Genomic DNA, 18,409 nt, shown 5'->3' with positions numbered 1-18,409 from the left:
AAAGAAAGCGCAGCTACTTCTGTGATCAGCTTCAGATGACAAAGCTATTGTCACAAAAGCTAGGGAGTTGTTTCACTTCAAGATATTAAATTTAGATGAACCTTGACGTTTCTAGGTGAGAAACCAAAGTCTAGCTCCAGGTGATAGCATGCATGCTATGTATGTCACTAATGAAATATATACAACAACTAAGACACATTAGTTAAGAGAGGCCCATTAGTCATTTGTGTGTTTACAACAGTTTCTGCTGCCTGAACGCAGTTCATCTGACTTGATGAAGTGTATGCAGAGCACCATTGTGATTTTTCTACAGAACACTGTAGGTCTGGTACTGAGGAAATGCAAATACCACATAGCACTGCGAGATGCAGATTCACAGAGTACCGTGGTAGCTGAATTGTTTGAAAAGACATATGGCATCCCAAGTGTAACAGATAGCTGAATCCCAAGGGGGAACCATTGTTCATTCATCTGGACCAAGTGACATTCTTTATGCAAGAATAATTCCTGATTAAAGGGTGAGTTTTAATGGAAACTAATTAGGCAACCTCTTTAGCCTGGGCATAATGATCAAATGAGCTGTCACACAGTACCTGATACAATGATCTCACTTGGTACAAGATTTTATTCCTTAGCAATTACACTCCCACGTTGCACTGCATGTGTTTATTGCCTGGAGCACACATGTCAAATTAAAGAGCAGCTTATGCACCTGATATTTAATTATTGCCTAGCACTACAGACAACCGGGAAATGTCAAAGCGAGCAGTCCTGCACTGGAGCAACTAAAACGGATATCTTCTCTGGCAAAGAGAAAAATAGAGATAAAATATGGATGGATGATTCAGTTGTCTTACAATTCACAGTTACAAAATATGGCCTCCCAAATCTTAAATAATTTACCATCCTGCTCAATGCAGAGAATACTCCCTGAGCAGAAGGGTATGTGAAACAGGTTCATCAACTCGCACGATTATTTGTATTAGATGCATTTTTGCATGATTAGAGCGTTTAAAAGAAAATGTTGAAATTTGAGCTGGTTTGTATCAACTTCAAATACCAAAGGGATCATTTATTTATTCAGGTATGGACTAATTCACAGGTGTTAAAAGAAACATTCATTTCTACAACCCTGTTATCCTGCAGTTAACTTAAAATCATCCTTAGCTTACTGGAAATTTTCCTAAATTCCTTCATAGTCAAATCACCTCCTTAATCCTAGCTGTAATAAGGCTGAAATGAAAAGCCAGCAACACTAAAAGAGATGCAAGCAAAGGGTTTCCAGCAAATTGAGACAAGCTAATCAAAAAAAGAAAGTTTTATGGCTCCAGCAGAGGTGATGACAATAAGGTGAGGAAAAATCCATACCGCCCCAAGTTTGGAGCACAATTTTTAATAAAGAAAAAATGTGTGCAATACAAAAGAGTTTCTCTCAGTCATCGATCTGTAATGGAACACCCAGACAGAGATACGATGCTATCCTGTGGCTAAGAAAGTTGTGTGTGTGTATCTTGGGCCATTCTACTCCCAATAAAGGCATCTAATTACCCGTAGTCTTAATTGCACAGTCTAATACTAAAAAGGCTTAATAAGAGTGCTTTTGTATTTACAAAACTGCACAGCTTGTGAAAGAACCCTCAAAACATTTGGCAGGAATCCCAGCCGAGGTATGACTGACTGGAACCTCTAATGACTACAACATGTAAACAAGTGTTTTGTTTCGACTGATAATCATTAACTTCCAGTGTCAGACTTATCCCACAAGGTTTTGTTCACTCCTTCACCAGGCTGCTTTACAAAGGCATCTGGTGCTAAGGGAAAGGACAAGGGGGGGGAGGAGGAAAGTGCAGAGTGCTATACAGTGTTGTCACTCTTAAACTAAAGTGGCAGTAGGCAAATGAAAGGGTCATGAGGTAAATGCTTCTAACAAGGAGCAAGCTGCTGTGATAATTCCCACCATTCTTTGATGGTCCCTCTTACTGTGTGACTTAGTGACATAACGTGCTAGACCTCCTGGTTATTTTATTTTATTTTTTAATGAAGAAAGGTCATTTGAAACAGAGCCTCTCTGAATTATTGTTTCACGCCAAGGTGGCTTGCAAAATTAAACATGAGCAAAAAGGACAAAAAAAAAAAGAAAATGGAAATTTGGTTTCCCCTACTACTGTAGTACTGGAACAATCTGCCTCCAAGTGCTGCATTAAAATAAAAGAGGAGCTGCTGAATAGAACTCCTATTAGGACAAATCAAATCTGGTTGCACACATAACAGAAGGGAAGCATGTCAGAAATGACACAAACTGCCCTGGCTAGCTAAGCAACAGTCATTTTAAATGTGAGTTTCAGATGTCCAGACCCTCAGCTAGAACGCAGGCACTATGGAGAAGCCTAACCCGGACTTCTCATCACACACTTACTTTATTATTAAAGTACTTCCCATTCAAATAATTTAATGTAGAAACACTGAACAAGTTGTAAAAAATTATGCCCATCATGTATAGCATTTAGTAAAACTTTGCCATCTCTAAACAAAACCCTGACCAGCCCGTATTTACATTCTCAACCCTTTCTTAGCCTGAGAAGTGCAGCTAATTTGGTGATTTTTAACCACAGGGCAGTGGTTTCCAAACCAGCAGGAGTAGCTTGCAGCCTGCAGATCTAATCCTGCTGCGGTCACCTGCGAGCAGAAGGTCGTTTGGAACACCCCTTTATCCACCAGTGCCACCATCAGAGGCTCCTTTCAGAGGTTTGCACTTATTTCATGCCCTGGGAAGGAAGCCTTTCCTGCTGGGGCTCAGCAGAGCACGGGAGCCCTGTGAGGAGCAGGCTGCTCCCAGCTCTCTCCACTGCACCAAGGAATTTCTGCACGCAGCTCCCGCAGAATCAGGTAGGAGCTGTGAAGCAGCCCAGCTAAATTTATTTGAAAAACACTTGGCAAAGCAAGTTTGCCATTGTTTAATTTTCATTATAACTGCTGCCTCAGGAGATAATGAGCCCTCATAACAGTGTTTTATATAAAAGCACATTATGCCTTTACCCAGCACACACAAATGGCCAGCGATTATTAACCATGTTAAAATGTCAGTAGAAGCAAACCAGCAGAAAGGCATAGATTTAGATGCCATAAAAGCTGCAAGTGACTGCTACATTGTTTTAAGAAAGCATCTTTAAAAGGCTCCTATAAACAGAGAAAAAGAAATATTTGTTATGTGGAATAGAAATTTATGATGACATGTCAATCAAATTTGACTTCACGACGAGCATTAGGCACGAGAAGCAGCTAAGCTCATCCCTGCTGCCACTTTTCAGTTTTAGGATTAGAGACAAAATGCTCCATAAATAATTTTTGATTTTACCTCTGGCTTGAATTTTTTTTTTTTTTTCCCCTTGCCATTCCAGCATTTCAGTGTTTTGGAATGCTTTAAGAAAACATTCTCAAAGTAAAACTTCAGAAAGTCCAAATCTGCACATTTGCTGCTGATTTACAGTCAGGAAAAAAAAGAAAAAGGTTCAGCATTTAAATGAAAGTCTAGTAAAGAGTACAAGGTCTAGACAGGATAATCACTATCTAAATTATTACAAATATTTTAGAGGCTTTTAGCCTCAAAATGTCACTCACAGCATCATCTCAGATACAAGTGGGTCTTATTCCCATTCACTGAGGGGAAAATTAGTGTGGTAAAAAGTCTGATTGACAAAGGATTTATTTTTGGCTGTTGTTGGTTATTTACATCAATTCTCCAAAGTTATTCACAGGAATTTGAAATCATTAAACCCAGTAGGCTCTGTTTAGGTTAGTACAATTTTTAAATTAGAAAGAAAGAAGAATTGTGGGGTGGGGTTTTGGGGGTATTTTTTATTTGTTTTGGGTTTAAAGTTTTGGGGGGAAGGGGGTTGTTGTCTTATTTATTTGTGTTTTTTAAGTTACCACTACCTGGCAAAGAACACAGTATCATCCAGGATTTGTCAGAAGAATTAGTGTGTTTGTCTCCATATAACTCCAAAGCTCTACAAATGCACGTAAGTTAAATCATTTTTAATTTTAGCTCGTTCAGTTGCCAGGCCACATGCTGCATTTCATTTCATACATTAACAAAAGGTGTTCAAGAGCAAATGAGTTGTGAATGTTGATGTTTTCCTCACTAAAGATATACTTCTATAAATATGAACCTTCAACCTCTTTATTAAATGTGAACACTAACAGAAACGTGAAATCGAGAATTTTAGACTTGATCTATGTAATCTATTGCCAATAATATTCTTTTTTTCACTTCCAACTATTATTATTTCATCTTACACAGACAGTAGCCTTTTCAAATGTGATATTCACTAAATATTTGTCCCTCCCTCTCACTAACCACAAGCCTAATTTCTTTTCCTCAGTTATTATAAACCAAATACTTTGGAAACTGATTTAGATAGCTCTAAGAATAAATTGGTACGTCTGTATAATTAATATAATATAGATTTTTGAACCAGATAGATGGGAGTTTTTCAAACATTACTCTAAAATATTAATATTTCATTGCTTTCACTGGGCACTCAATTGTGAGCTTAGTTTAAGGCAATAAATTAGCCTTCCTTAAACATGCATTAGATGGATATTGTTTCTTTAAAGTTGGAAATCTATCATTCCTCTCCAGTCAGCTTTAACACTTAACAGGTCTGTAATAAATACACACACAAGCAACAAAACCCTGAACATTAGCAGAGATGCTAAGGGGGCTATTAATTAAGCCACATTTATAGAAGGAGATCAAAAACAAGGCATCAGTATCCTCAGGGCAAAACTACATTTCAGGTCAAACTTTACACACATGCACACACACATATAGAAACATATAGAGCTATAGATATGTACACCCCCACAAACACATAAAGTATATACCAGACAGACCCTTCCTTTATGCTAAGTACAAAAAAAAAAAAAAAAAAAAGGCATCAAAGTAACTATTTGCACTGGCTGCTTCGTTTATTTGCACTGTGAATTATTTGAGATCAGATTTTAGAGCTGGTTTGGTTTCTGAGCTGCTCAAAGCCCAGACCATTGTCTCGCACTGTAAATACCGATGGCCTGGCACCACCCCATGGCAGCCGTCAGAAATGCAGATGGAAACCCTCCCAGAGGCATGGAGAGAAATTAGCAACACCTAAACATATCAGAGAAAAGAAGCAGTGAGTGTTTTCTCAAAAATAATCAGCAGGTATTTATTCAAAACTAACTAGCTTCTCTTAAATGTGTTTTAAGGTGGTTCAACAGCTGTGATGCTTGCTAAGAGTTTAGTCCTGCCTAAAATCCATAGCAAAGCAAATTTGTTAGTGACTGCTGTATTTGGTTGGTTTGTTTGCTTTTTTAAAAATACCATTAAATAATCACAGTTCTTGTGATATCATAACCAGATGGGAATTATGTCAGACCTTCTGTGACAGGAAGGCTGACCTACAGTGTGTAACTACAGAGTATAAGGTAAAAGAGAATTAATTCTAGCAACTAAGGAAAGAGCAATAGGTGGCTTCAAAGCAGACAAGGAGAAAAAGTCTTTAGTGATTTCTTAGCCACAGCAAATTTATTCAATCCTTACTTGCTCCATGACATATATTATGGATAATTTAAAAAAAGACACAACAAAATGCCAAACTCCCTCCCCTTGCAAAAAAAACCCCTCAATGCTCCAACTCCTCAATCAGATGTAAGAGGGTAAACAAGTCCCATGGCTCCTCCATTCCTCAGACAGAATAACAAACATTACTGCACTATCAGGAAAGCTGGCCATTCCCAAAGAAGGGGTGAAGTCACAGCTTCACCCCCAGACATCCTACTCAGTCACAGCCTTTGTGCAACTCCAAATTAGATTTCCAGCACACAGAATTACAACAAAATGTAAAGAAAATATAAGAAGCTGGAAAAGCTTGCTCAAATATCCTTTGAAACAAGCCAGGTTCTTTTTCTCAAAGAGGGTTCTTCTAAAAGCCTACTTGGTGTTGCAAGTTTAAGCTGTCTTATGCTCTGGTGCATAGTTTGCTCTTCATTGCCTTCATTATGAAGGTTGAGCTTTATCAAGTGTGAAAATAATTTCCTGCTGCTCCCAGAAAATTATAAAAGAGAGCAAACAGCATTTGGGCTTACAATCTTTTCTTTTTTTTTTTTTCTTTTTTTATGTTTAAACACATACATAGGAAACTTGAAAAGGATGAACTGGTGAGGCATTTTCTTTAATTGACAGATTGCTTTACTACAGGCTTTGCATGAAACTGACTGCAACAAGCATCTCTACATTTAAGACCTCCTGGATTTCACAAGCACAGAGCACCTGCAGGATTCCACAGAAACTAACAGTGCTTTCACAGGAGGAATTAAGTCTCAAATGCCATCATAGACTAAAAATGCTGTGGCAGCTTTATCCAATTTCAGATACACTGGATTTTTCAAATGCAAAATGAAGTGAATGGATTCATGTGTAAAATTTACTTGCTCCTGTGTTTAGAGAGATTTTTCTGGACATTTGAGTGCTAGAAAAAGAAATATTTACACAACATATTTTTTCTGCCATTCAATGCTGAGAATTAAACCATAGATTCTTGACCACAACTCCCCACAGGGAGAGCATTTTGCAAGAGAATTCAGAAAACCACAAAACACCTGTGCTGATGAGAGTAGCATTTGTATTTGTAGAAAAGCTTTCTTAAGACAGAATCAGTTTTCTTCAACAAATTAAGACACAAACAGAATTCCAGAATGAGCAGATCCTACTACATGCTTTTCTTAGATAGAATGGAGGTGCACAGGGATTTAATGGCAGATCTGAACTATCTTGTGTCTTACTCACAGAAACATCCTTTCTCTCTTTTCCTTAATTCTCTAGGCAATAAACACACTGATGACAGAGGTTCACTGAGAAAATGGAAAAGACACAGAATGTGTTTCTTCTGTGGTGGATTTTAACTCATAAGACATTATTTGACAGAAATTCCACAGCTCCAAAAGGAAAAAAAAAAACCAAACAGCAAGAGCAAAGCTTGCAACACTAAATATAATAGTACAATTTATATGTTATTTTCACAAGGATAAGCTGTTTTCTAAGGACAAGACAAAATAATCAACTCTATAGAAGCAGCTTGAGTAGTCTAAATATGTCCCAGTTAAAATTTTTAATGAAGCTGCAGAGTGAATGCAAATCTACAAGTCCCAGAGCTGGTGTAGCACCACGTAATTTCTAAGTAGCAGTGCCTGAGCAGTCCCCTAGCAGCACAGCACAGCTCCTGCTGAAGAACTGAGCACCCTTGGAACACATCAGGGTCCACACAGCAGCATCCAACCAGTCCCTTTAATCTGAGCAGCGCCTTTTGACTTTGTGAGGATCCTAAGTCTGATGGGGAGGGGGGGTGGGGTTGAACTGCAGGCTTTGGGACCCAAAAGCAGCAACATGATCCATGCCAGCAAAGGCAAAGCTCCAGGACCTTTTAGGGGGAGTCTTGGGGGGCCTGTAAAAGCAGGGAGAGTCTCTCCCTTGCAGGGGTACCAGGCATAAAGGATAAACCCCTCAGCCAGGTTTGATCGTAACAAACAGGGCAGGGAGAAAAACCCACACAGGAAAAAGGGATGCTAAATTATAGAGGAACAGTAGCACACATGTTGTATTCATTCCAGGTCAGAGTTCACAAGGAATTAAATCCTGGCAGAGCCTGAGTGCTTTTCAGCTACCAGCGGGCCAAATCCTCCCGTCTTTCATGTTTCCTTAAAAAACAGCAAAACTGCCAGGGACTCCCAAATTATTTTTCCCTCCTTAGAAGAATAGCTGGAGTGCTAAAATGAGAGGAAGATATGACAGAACTATTCTGGCTTAGTGACAGAGGTTTCTTGGCATATCTTCTTCCCCTCTTAAAAAGGAGGAAAGTCAGACGCATAATAGAACAAGCCAACAGGAGAACAAACATTTCTCCTAAAAAGCCAAGGCAAAAGATGTCTTGTTTCCCTGCCTGCTGGGAGGACAGCTTCCCTGGCTGCTGGAAGACTTGGAGACCTTGCACACTCCTTCCCTGGAAAGAGCTGTCCCTTCCCCCCCCCTCCTGCTGCTGTCCTGTTCCAGGTGAGATCAGCAGCTCTGAACCCCAGCACACTGGGCTGCCGGGAAAGCTGAAAGGCTTTCCCGGGGTTTTTGGCTCACGACCTCTAACTTTTTGGGATGATGCCAAAGTACAGCTCTCTCTGTGCTTGTTGGCTCAGCAGCACTAAGAGGGTGAACTAAAGCCCAGGCCTCTGAAGGACAATTACTCATTTATGCACATTGAACCTACAACCTTATAACAACCAGGACAAATACAGCACTTCAGGGTCAGGCTCTGCTTTTGGGTAAACACCAGGCGAGCAGCACAGAGTGCATGTCATTTAGATGGCTCTGAGCAAGGCCACAAAAAGCACGTGCTTGCAGAGAGAAGGGAGCCTTACCCCCACTTGACACCACACAGCAAACACGGCTCTGTCGTGCTCTGTTTCTGCAGGGAATTTGTTGCATCCAAAGGGAGAAGTTTTCACTGCCAGCCAAGAGACACCCAGCTTCAGGGAACAGAGTTCATGCACTGACACACGGCCTGATGGCTCCTCAAAACCCCTCTGAAAAAGCTGCTCAATAAATAGGGAGCACTTGAACCCAATATTTATGTAGTAATATAAAATATTAACTCCAGCCAGGGCACGCAGACTTTGCCAAAGCTTGATTGGCGTTAGGTGATTTTGGCACCCTGGCTTATAAAGATTTCAGTGGAAACCTGGCTGACTGAAAATTCAGTGAAAAAAAAATTATATAGACTGGAATCTACCTTCAAGTCCTTGTGCAGCAGAAGGGGTAGACCAGGTAGCTGCTATTCTAAAGGCAAGGAGGTAAATTTAAAAAGAGCTTGAAAGCTTTGAATAAAGAAAATAGTGGCACAGAAAATACCATGAAACCTCACCTGGCTAACAGCTTGTTCTGAATAGCAGAACCAAAGAAGGGAAAAAATGTCAGAGGACGTGGTAAACCAAGCAAAAAAATATGTAGCTGTCATTTCAGTTAATTTCTGTGTTCGTTATTCATTAAGTCTTTTGTCTACATCTACTGATAAAAGGCTTTAATCTCTACACTTCAATTCCAGATCTCTGTGAATGACAATTTAAGGCATTTTATTTACCCCATATTTAAAGATGTGGTAATTAAAATAATCTGTTTTACACTTATTAAAAATAAATTATTGCATATTTTAATGTTTTTCCTCCCTGCAACTTTTTCTTAATTAGTTATTTAAACTGCGTTGAAAATCCCAAGCCAATACATTTCAATATTCATTTTTCTATTTTAATTTTTCAAACAAGAAGAAAAGTTTCCCTCTTTAAGCTGAAAATTCAATTTAAAAAGCAGATTAAATACTCATTGGTGTTACTTTACATCGTTCACAGAGAGCTATTTTTTTTCCTTCAATATTTATTAATGACGACATTCTTGCATGTACACATTATCTTACATCTATTAGCATCTTTTATCTGGAAGGAACTTGGAGAGTTCTACAAACAGACACTTTTGTAACTATGATCAGGGACTCATTCACTATTCTAACCCAAACCTCCCTGGAACAGAAATCCTTCAACTGTTTAAAAGTCCTCAGCAAGGCTGTGAAAAGCAGCAAAGAGCACCTTAGTGAACATCAGCAGAATTTAGTGCAGCACAGACCCATTGAATTCTAGTGAATCTTACCGTAAAACTCACAAGGTAAATAAATCAACTATTGAGGCTGATTGGTTATTTGTTCTGTTGGATATCAGGCCTTGTATCCCTCAATAAAGGATTTGTAAACTGCACATTCCCCAGTCAGAAAGGGCAGCACATACTTTACATAATTTTGTAGCACATACCTTCAATCACCTTGCTGTTTTACCTTCTGTAGAGCCCTGGACTACTTCACTATTAGCAAATAATAACCAAAATTCTGGCTGCTATCTCAGCCAAGATCCTCAGCAGATGTCAGCACGTTCTAGGTGTATGCCATGGCCACACAGCAACCCTGGAGAGGAGGCTTCACAAGGATACACATACGTATGTACGTGGTTTAAACTTAATTGTAATTACAGACTTTGTGAAAACAAAGCTTCAGGGGAAGACAGAGGCTTAATTTCAGCTCAGTTGGAACTGAAGCAATCATTACACAGTGGGGATTGGTACAAAGAATGAACTCAGTAAGCTTATGCAGAAATTGACTGAGTTTAAAGGGTCCCTCTACATCTTAAAAAATAAAATAAATTTGCTCTTTGACTGTCTGTGTTTTTCCACCATGGCAGACTTCTTCCAAAGTGAGACACACACTGCACTGTGTTTGGTTGGGATAGAATTAATTTTCTTACATCTACAGGCACGAATGCTGAATGTGGCATCTACTTTCTACAATGCAGAAATACATGTTTTTCATAATATCTGGTTTCCTAAGTAATGTGCTCTTAGAACAGCCAGTGTGTCATTTTGGCCCCATGATATTGGTGGTGACTGAAATACTTCTAGATTGGCCAGCCTGTTTCTAGTTTTCCAGGTAGATGCCCAGGCCAGATTTGGGGAGGAGGGGAAGGTGGGTGGAGTTGGTTTAGGGGTGGTTTTATGTTGTTTGGTTTTGAATTTGATTTGGGATTTTTGCCCCTTCTATTCCACTCTTTTCCCTTGTGCAGACTGGTGTTTTATTCACATAGGCAGTAACAAGGTGAAGGATGAAAACACTGCCTTGGCACAGGGTGTTTCCCAACCACCAGCATCCTTTTTACTGCCTGCACTGTCCAATGCTTCCCTAACAGATATTGAACAGCTCTTTCACACTAATCATATAGTGGGCAGTGTACATCACTCTCTCTTCAGCTGGCTAAATCTCTTCAGTGTTTGACTGGTACAGTGTCTTTCCACGTCAAACCCAGTTTAATTCAGGGCAAGATGCCACAACTAAAGATGAAACTGTTACTTACTTGCTGTGAAGAACATTCCAGAGGTATATAAATTCGAAGTTCTTGTGTTCCAGTGTCTCCTTCCCAGTTGTCATATAATGGTTTATGTTGGAAAAGATCTTTAAGATCATTGAGTCCAACCATTAACTCAGCACCGCCAAGGCCACCACTAAACCAAGTCCCCAGGTGCCACATCTGCATGACTTTTAAATACCTTGAGAGGTGGTGACCAGTGTCAGAAAGAAGCAGCAGTTTTCTCAAGTTCACTTTAGAAAGGAGAAGCAGAGAGAACCCAGAACTTGCTCACACATCTATCTATAGCAATGCAAACTCCCCATCAATCTGACACTCAACAGTTCAGCAGCAGGAAAACTGGAGCTTCACAGCTATGAATTCCTTGTTGGGAGCAAAGAGACCTCCCATATCCTGATTAAGTAACCACAGCAATCCTCTTTGCTCATACTCTGAGCACACAGAATAAATATCTCTCCTGGTGCCGAGGGCTAAGGGTTAAAGGGCAAGGCAAAAGAACCCTGGTTAAATTTTGTTCAACTTGGAATGCATTATCCCATAAAATTTCCCAGAAGTACACATTGTACTAAACTGGAAGAAAAGAGGAAATATAAATTTAATATATTGCCCAGTAAGTGATGTCTCCTCAGTCATCAGCCTTATTTCCTCTCAAAAATGCATCAGATTCTTATTCATTCCTGGGGGTTTTCTTTCTCTGTAGCTCAAGTGTGATGGTCAAGCCACAGGGAAATGACGGAGCAGATTATAGCCACAAAAATATTATTTTAAAGCCCAACAGCATGCCCAATGCAATGATTATTTTACCTTATATGTTCAACATGTTATTCCTGCTTTTGACTACAAATTAACAGCCAATAATTTTGCAAATGTCTATCTGTCTATCTCATATGTAATACTTGTAAGAGAATGATAGCTAAAAAACTTGGGTTAGAACTGGACCAAAAGTTTCAGTCTAATGCTGAAGATTTGGGTTTAAAGGTTTTGGTATCTGCACTGTGACCAAATGTCTGCTCCAGTAATTTTGTGAATTTACAGCTTTGGATGAGAGCAGAGATCTGCAGATTCCATTGCCAAATCAAAGCCAAATATATCAACAGTCATCATAATGTCTTTATTCACAGAAAGGGGGGCACATTTCTGCACACAGATATTCTATGTACTGCGTGCAAACTCACTTTCTATATGAATTACATGGTTGCAAAGCAGAGCAAGGAAAGCTCTACACTGAGGCTACATCCCTGTGGAAATACTGCATGAAAAAGCTTTTCATTTTTGAAGATAAATTAAAATTTTTTTGTATAATTGAGTCACACTTTTCATGTAGCACTCAGCCTAGGGATGTCTGCAGGAGAAAAGAACAATATCTTACTAAATCCCTTTTAGGATCATTAAATTTAGATCACAAAACTCTCGCAGGCATGCAATTCCAAACATGTCAAAGAAACAAAAGGAGCAACAACAAAAAATGACAAGCTTCTCTTACATTATTTTCCTTCTTTACAATGATGTTTAAGGTAGCAAAGTGTTAATGAATTCAGTACAATGTATCGTGCATTGTGTTAGAACTTTTATATTGTTGAAAAATTGTCATATTTGGCTAGGCAGCTGCATGGAGAAAAAAGCTCTGACAATATCTAATTGAGTCTATTTTTACTGTCTTTCAGATAACATTGTTAGAATTATGTACTGTACATATTTCTTATTTTTAGTTTCATAGTCCCTCCCCCCCCTTCACAGCCCTTCTTTCCAACAGTATTTTATTACTGCTTATATAAATCCAGGTCATTTTCACAAAAAAACAGTGAGTCCTATTCTGTAATATTGAAATGGGGCTACAAGCTGTTATGTAAATCACTATTAATAACAGACTATTCAGGACATGTGCCTCTAAAAAGCTGGTCCTTCTTTAGAAGGCTGACTGGGACACAAAGGCTTTGAGCTCTGTCTCCCTCTTTATCATGGGCTTCCTGGGCATCTCTGAGCTGAGCATCTCAAACCTCACTTGCACTTTCCTGTAAAATGGGAATAGCAGAATAGTTCCTCTGGGTTTTGTCTGCCTTTGGAAACAAAGAGTGCTTCAATGCAAAGCCTGCCTGGGGTACTTTCAGCACAACAACCTTTCATCCCTTCTCCTTACCCAATCAGCCTATTCACTTGGGATTTCTCATGAGTTTCCCAAGCCCCCACTGCCTTGTAGGAAAATCAGGTAGGTAGGTTAGTCACACAGAACAGTTTTCTTCAAGGATAGAGAATATCTTGAGCCTCATCCTTTGCAGCAGCCTGGTTAAGAATGTGGCAGGACACTAAGCAGGGACTGTCAGAAAGTCTTTTTAAGAGGAATCAAATCGTCTGGGGCAGCTCACACCAAGCAGCACCACCACTGATGAAGTCCAGGAGCAGAAAATTGTTCCTCTGCACAGCCAGCCAAGGGGACTGGCTCTTCAGCCTTTGCAAATGGAAATACCACAGCCTGCTTCCATGCAGGAGAGCAGCACACCAAACTAGATAAAGCAAGCCAGCCAGGGGAAACAGCCTCAGGTCTCCACATAGAAATGCATTTGTTTAAAAACACTACTGTTGAAGAGAAATTACTTTAAAAATATCCCACAAATTAAAAACAACATAAAACTTCACACCAACATCACAACTGTAGTTTAAATATTATTTTATACCCAAGGGCTCAAGAAACAGACTTCTGGGGACAAAACTCTTAATGAAAATTTCAACCAGCCGTGATCCTAGAGGGCATTTTTCCATGTGTACAGTAGGGACACCATCAATAACTGGCCTTCACTAGGCTTTGGAGGAAAACATTGTACTGAGAAGAAAAATAATTATTTCAGTGACAAGGTCCAGGAGAAGAAAGCAAGCAAATGGGACTTTCAAGGTGGGAAAGAAAACTACATCCCTAAAAAACCCCAAAACCACCCAAAACCACTTTTCAGCTTCTTTGGTTAGCTCCTGTTAACAGCACCAAGACTTTCCCCCAAAACTTAGAGAAAAATATCTCCTCTTGAAATCTGAATGACATTGATTCATGTGAGCAAAATGAAACACTGAGCAAAAAGTCAAAATTCCAGAAACTGAAACTAGCTCATTTAGTAGAAAAGCTAAACTTTTCCTTTCTATTACTTTTTTCCTCCCAACAATAGAAACATTGAGTTTAGGATGAAAAGCAAGGTACCATTTTGCAGAGGACTGACAAAGTAAAATACATATTCTCTATACCTTTCCCTTGGCCCTTAGCCTCCAATTCTGTCTCTATAAAAACATATTTTATTATTTTTCTGCATGACACCTCAGAGTCTCATGACAGGAACCTAATACTGAGACATTGTTCTGAGTGATTTAAGCTTGTGTAAGCTTTCAGGTGCCCACGGGGGCACTGATTATTAGAGAAACAGGAGTGGAAAAAAAAAAAAGGAATGAAAATAGAGCTTGGAAAGCATGGCATTCTCAGGGAAGAATAGTTGGGATCTAATGAGAAGCTGTACCTGTGAAACCTAATGGCCAGAACAGAATTGGCCATTCAGGGGGACTTACTCAAAATAGTTCTTAGAGCAGGTTTAGCAGCAGAGGTGCTCCAAACCAATATAAAGTACAGCTGCAGATACAAGTAACAAATGCATGAGTTAGTAGGACCTGCTCCTCTGTTACAGATGCCCAGAGGCTATGGTCAGACATCCAGGATATGAAAATGGATACACCACATAATCAGGACCATAATGCCCACAGCATGCACTTCCATATAGCCTGCAGGCTTCTGAAAGTACAGGGAAAAGTCTGGTCGATGATGGGAACTGGCATTATGTATGGATGGCCAAAGAGAGCAAAATTCTCTAATATGATAACACCACTTTTCATTTTTCATGAGATTCCTGATTTACAGTGCATAACACACTGGTTTGAACAGATGGATTAGGGAATCAATTGGCTTGGGCACAAACTTGCCCTTTATTTAAAATAAAAAAAAAAAAAAATCAGTATAAATTTCATGTGTGGATCTACACAAAGACTCAAAATGGAATGTCACCAATTTTGCAGGCTGGACTATAACAACCTTAATAAAGATTCTGCCCATGTACCTCTGCCACCAGAGGTGAGGACTGGGTCTCACATGAAAAGTTCTTTAAAAAAAATCCTAATTAAATCTGCTTGACTACTACCACTTGCTGTCTAGAGATACTGTGTGACTGCATATAAAATAGCAACTGCTAATGACAAAACCCCAGAAATCTAAGTAAAGGAGGTTTCCACTTTCTGAATGCAATATGAGCTGTAGCCTCGTAATGATTGCTATGACATTTATTATTAATCAGATATTTTTGGAAATAAATTACTATTTTGGAAATAAATTACTATTTTGAGGGGGGTTTTGTGCAACATTCAGTCTAACCCTTACCTGTCTACAGTTCATACTCATGTTTGCAGTTTAACACGGGAAAATAAGTTTAATAAAGTCGTTTTCTGTTCAGTTCCAAGCTAGACACATGATAACCATGTGCACAAAGCTCCTGCAGAAACACAGAATGTGAGAGTGCCTCCTGGACCATCAGCTCCTGGCCTCAGAGGTGCACATTTCACAAAAAGTCTTCCAGAAGGGGCTAAATCTCCCTCTTGGAAACTGCCCCTTTGGTCCACAGGGCTCGTGGCAGGGGGTTCTAGCCTCCCACTGCTCTGACAGTCAGTTTAGTTCCTGATTTCCAGCCTGAATTTACTCCTGGCCAACTCATCCCATTTGCTCCTGAGTGTTCAGGGTTCTTGAAGCTTCACTTCCTCTATCTAGGCTGCTTCCTCTGCTGTTAAATTTTTCTCCCTCTTCTTTCCTTCCTGTTTCAGTGCTGTCCTTGAGAGTTTCTTCGGTAAATTACTGTTTGCAAGGACCTACTTGACAACAAATTATTCATTTCCATTTTGCACAATTATGCAAGTAATTTATTTAAGGATCCTGTTGAATGTGTGTACATATAACACACACAATTGTTACTAGTTACTGAATTATCAAACATCTCAACATGACACAAGCCAAAATAGAGACTTTATTTTTGTGTCAGTAAGAACACTTACACTCACTAAAATGGGAATTTTTTAGGTTTTTTTTGGTCTTAGTTCTGTTTATGGCAAAGTCTGACTTCAGGGTGGTTTCCTACCACGGTGGAGTCACAGAAACAAAGACTCTTCCCTGAATTATCTCTGCTTCTGGCAATTGTCAAAGAAAATACACTGAAATAACACACCATTCATTTGCCCCAGCAAGTGTCATGCAGGCAGCTCTTACTGCAGTTGCAGTCCTGGGCCAATGCTCAGATCTGTGAACAAGCTCCTGACACAGGTGTCAGTCCCACACCACCCTTCATTTTGAGGGCTACCTTTAATAAAATTAGCAGAGACTGACTGTACATTCCTCTCTCTCTAAATACTGAAAAATCATTACAGGGAAAAAAGGACATCCATAGAGTGGCAAAGGTTCAAAGAAGCATCTCTAACGGGATGTAAGCATTTCTCTATTGTGGTCCCTGCTTGTAACCCTGGAAACTAACTGGTAGGACATGAAAGATGTGCTAGAAAGTAAACTCAACTCTAAAACATCAGAAGTGAAGTTGAACTTCATTAGCCAATGTACAAGCCATCTTGAAAATATGGAAAAATTAAGCCCTGTGCATGGCTTGAGGCTTTATGAAATTTACACCCTTAATATTTAAAATTATGCAATTGCTGCAAGGCCTCCCTCTATCTCTTTTGGAAAGTCTAAAACAAAACTTTCATTAAAGGAGACTGCAAGCTTGCCTGTGGAGCCAAATAATTTCCTCATATCCCATTTAAGAAAGCTCTTATTTTACAGGTCACCTCTGCTTACCACACATGCCTGTTTTGTAAGGGATACAACTCATGCCAGCCAGACTAGTGGATGGGATGCAATAGAATAGAGAGATTATCCTGGTAATTTGGGAGAAAGGAGTTAATCTGACTGCTCCATCTGATTAGAAAAATGTATATTTTACATTTTGAGAATGACTTCATTTCTCCCATTACAGTTCCTTTTCTTTTTCTTTTTTTTTTTTTTCTTTCTTCTGTTCACCTTCCTCTCTTCTAATGCAATACTCTTCTCCTGACTCTGTGCACTCTGTACTGTCCCCCTTCCTCCCTGACATGTGCTGTCTCACTGGACACACTCATTTTCCTGCTCTTCTCTCTTTCAAGTGATTCCCACACAAGTGAGTCCTCTATCCTTCCAGGAGCATTTCATTCCCCCCATGCAGGGAAGGGCTTCCAGCCTGATATCCACTTTTCATCACACACACAGCACAAAGAGCCTCTCTGGATTTCACTCTGACCTTCTCCACACCAGGTCTCTGGATTTGCCCAGCCCTGGGGTGTCCCATGCAGTGTGAAGGCATCAGCAAGAGTTTTTCTCCTACAGGCCAGGTCCTTCCCTGCCAGGATGGAGAGCAAGTAAGAGTACATGATATTATACACATTATATTATGTCACTGCTGCTTTGATTCACCAGATTCCCCAGATATGGAGCCAGAAATACACCCCAGTTGTGCTCTTCGACCAGAGGTCTTACAGCCCACAGAAGGGATTCCCAAATTACCCTGCTCAGTAGGAGTTTTGGAGTGTATTTTCTAAAACTAGGAATTTTTCCATGGAGGGCAGCCCAAGAAAGAGAAGGAAAACCCAACACCCTTCCATGGAACCACGAATTCTGCTCCACTGAAGTGAGAACAGACTTCAGTCTCAGGCAAGCTTGTTTGATGCCCCTAGAGATCATTGACCAAATGGAAACTACAACTGCTGTACCATTCTCTCTTCTCCTACCCCCTCTTCTCACCAGGAGATGCTCTGTGTGCTGGAGCTCACACAGAATAAAACCCCTCTGTGCTCTCTCTCTGCGTCTGCAGCCAGAATGGGGCGGCTTTTGTCCCTTTCTGCTGCTTGAAAACAAAACAAAGAATCTTCCCCACTTATTGATCTCCAGAACCCTAAAGGTTTTGAAATCATGCCTTTGCCTTTCAAGCCAGAAGGGTTGGAAGCCACGGCGTAGGAAACTGGCAACAAAGGAAAGATTTTTTGAAAGCATTCACTCAGCAATTCAGAATCGATCTGCAGAGTGGGTACCACTTGTGCTTGCTTTTCACAGCCATTAGAGCAAGAAAGCTCTTTTTGCACTCCTGCCCTGCCCAGGGGCTGGGAGGCTGCAGGCTGTGGCCTCGTGGACCTTGCAGAGCCCAGCTCCTGGGGCAGCCTGGCAGAGTTGGAGCCTTTGCACAGAAAGGAGAGAATTTCACAGGTGGGCAAAAAACCCACCCTGGTTAAAGGGGAAAAGCAAACATAAAGGTCACATGTTAGGGAATTTCTGTAAATCAGGACCATGCTCTCTCAGGTAAGAAAAAAAGAGGAAAAGGCAGATGAACCTCTCCTT

Source organism: Serinus canaria, chromosome 5, assembly GCF_022539315.1.
Source record: "Serinus canaria isolate serCan28SL12 chromosome 5, serCan2020, whole genome shotgun sequence".
Taxonomy (NCBI): Eukaryota; Metazoa; Chordata; class Aves; order Passeriformes; family Fringillidae; genus Serinus; species Serinus canaria.
Note: the sequence above shows the minus strand (reverse complement) of the source record.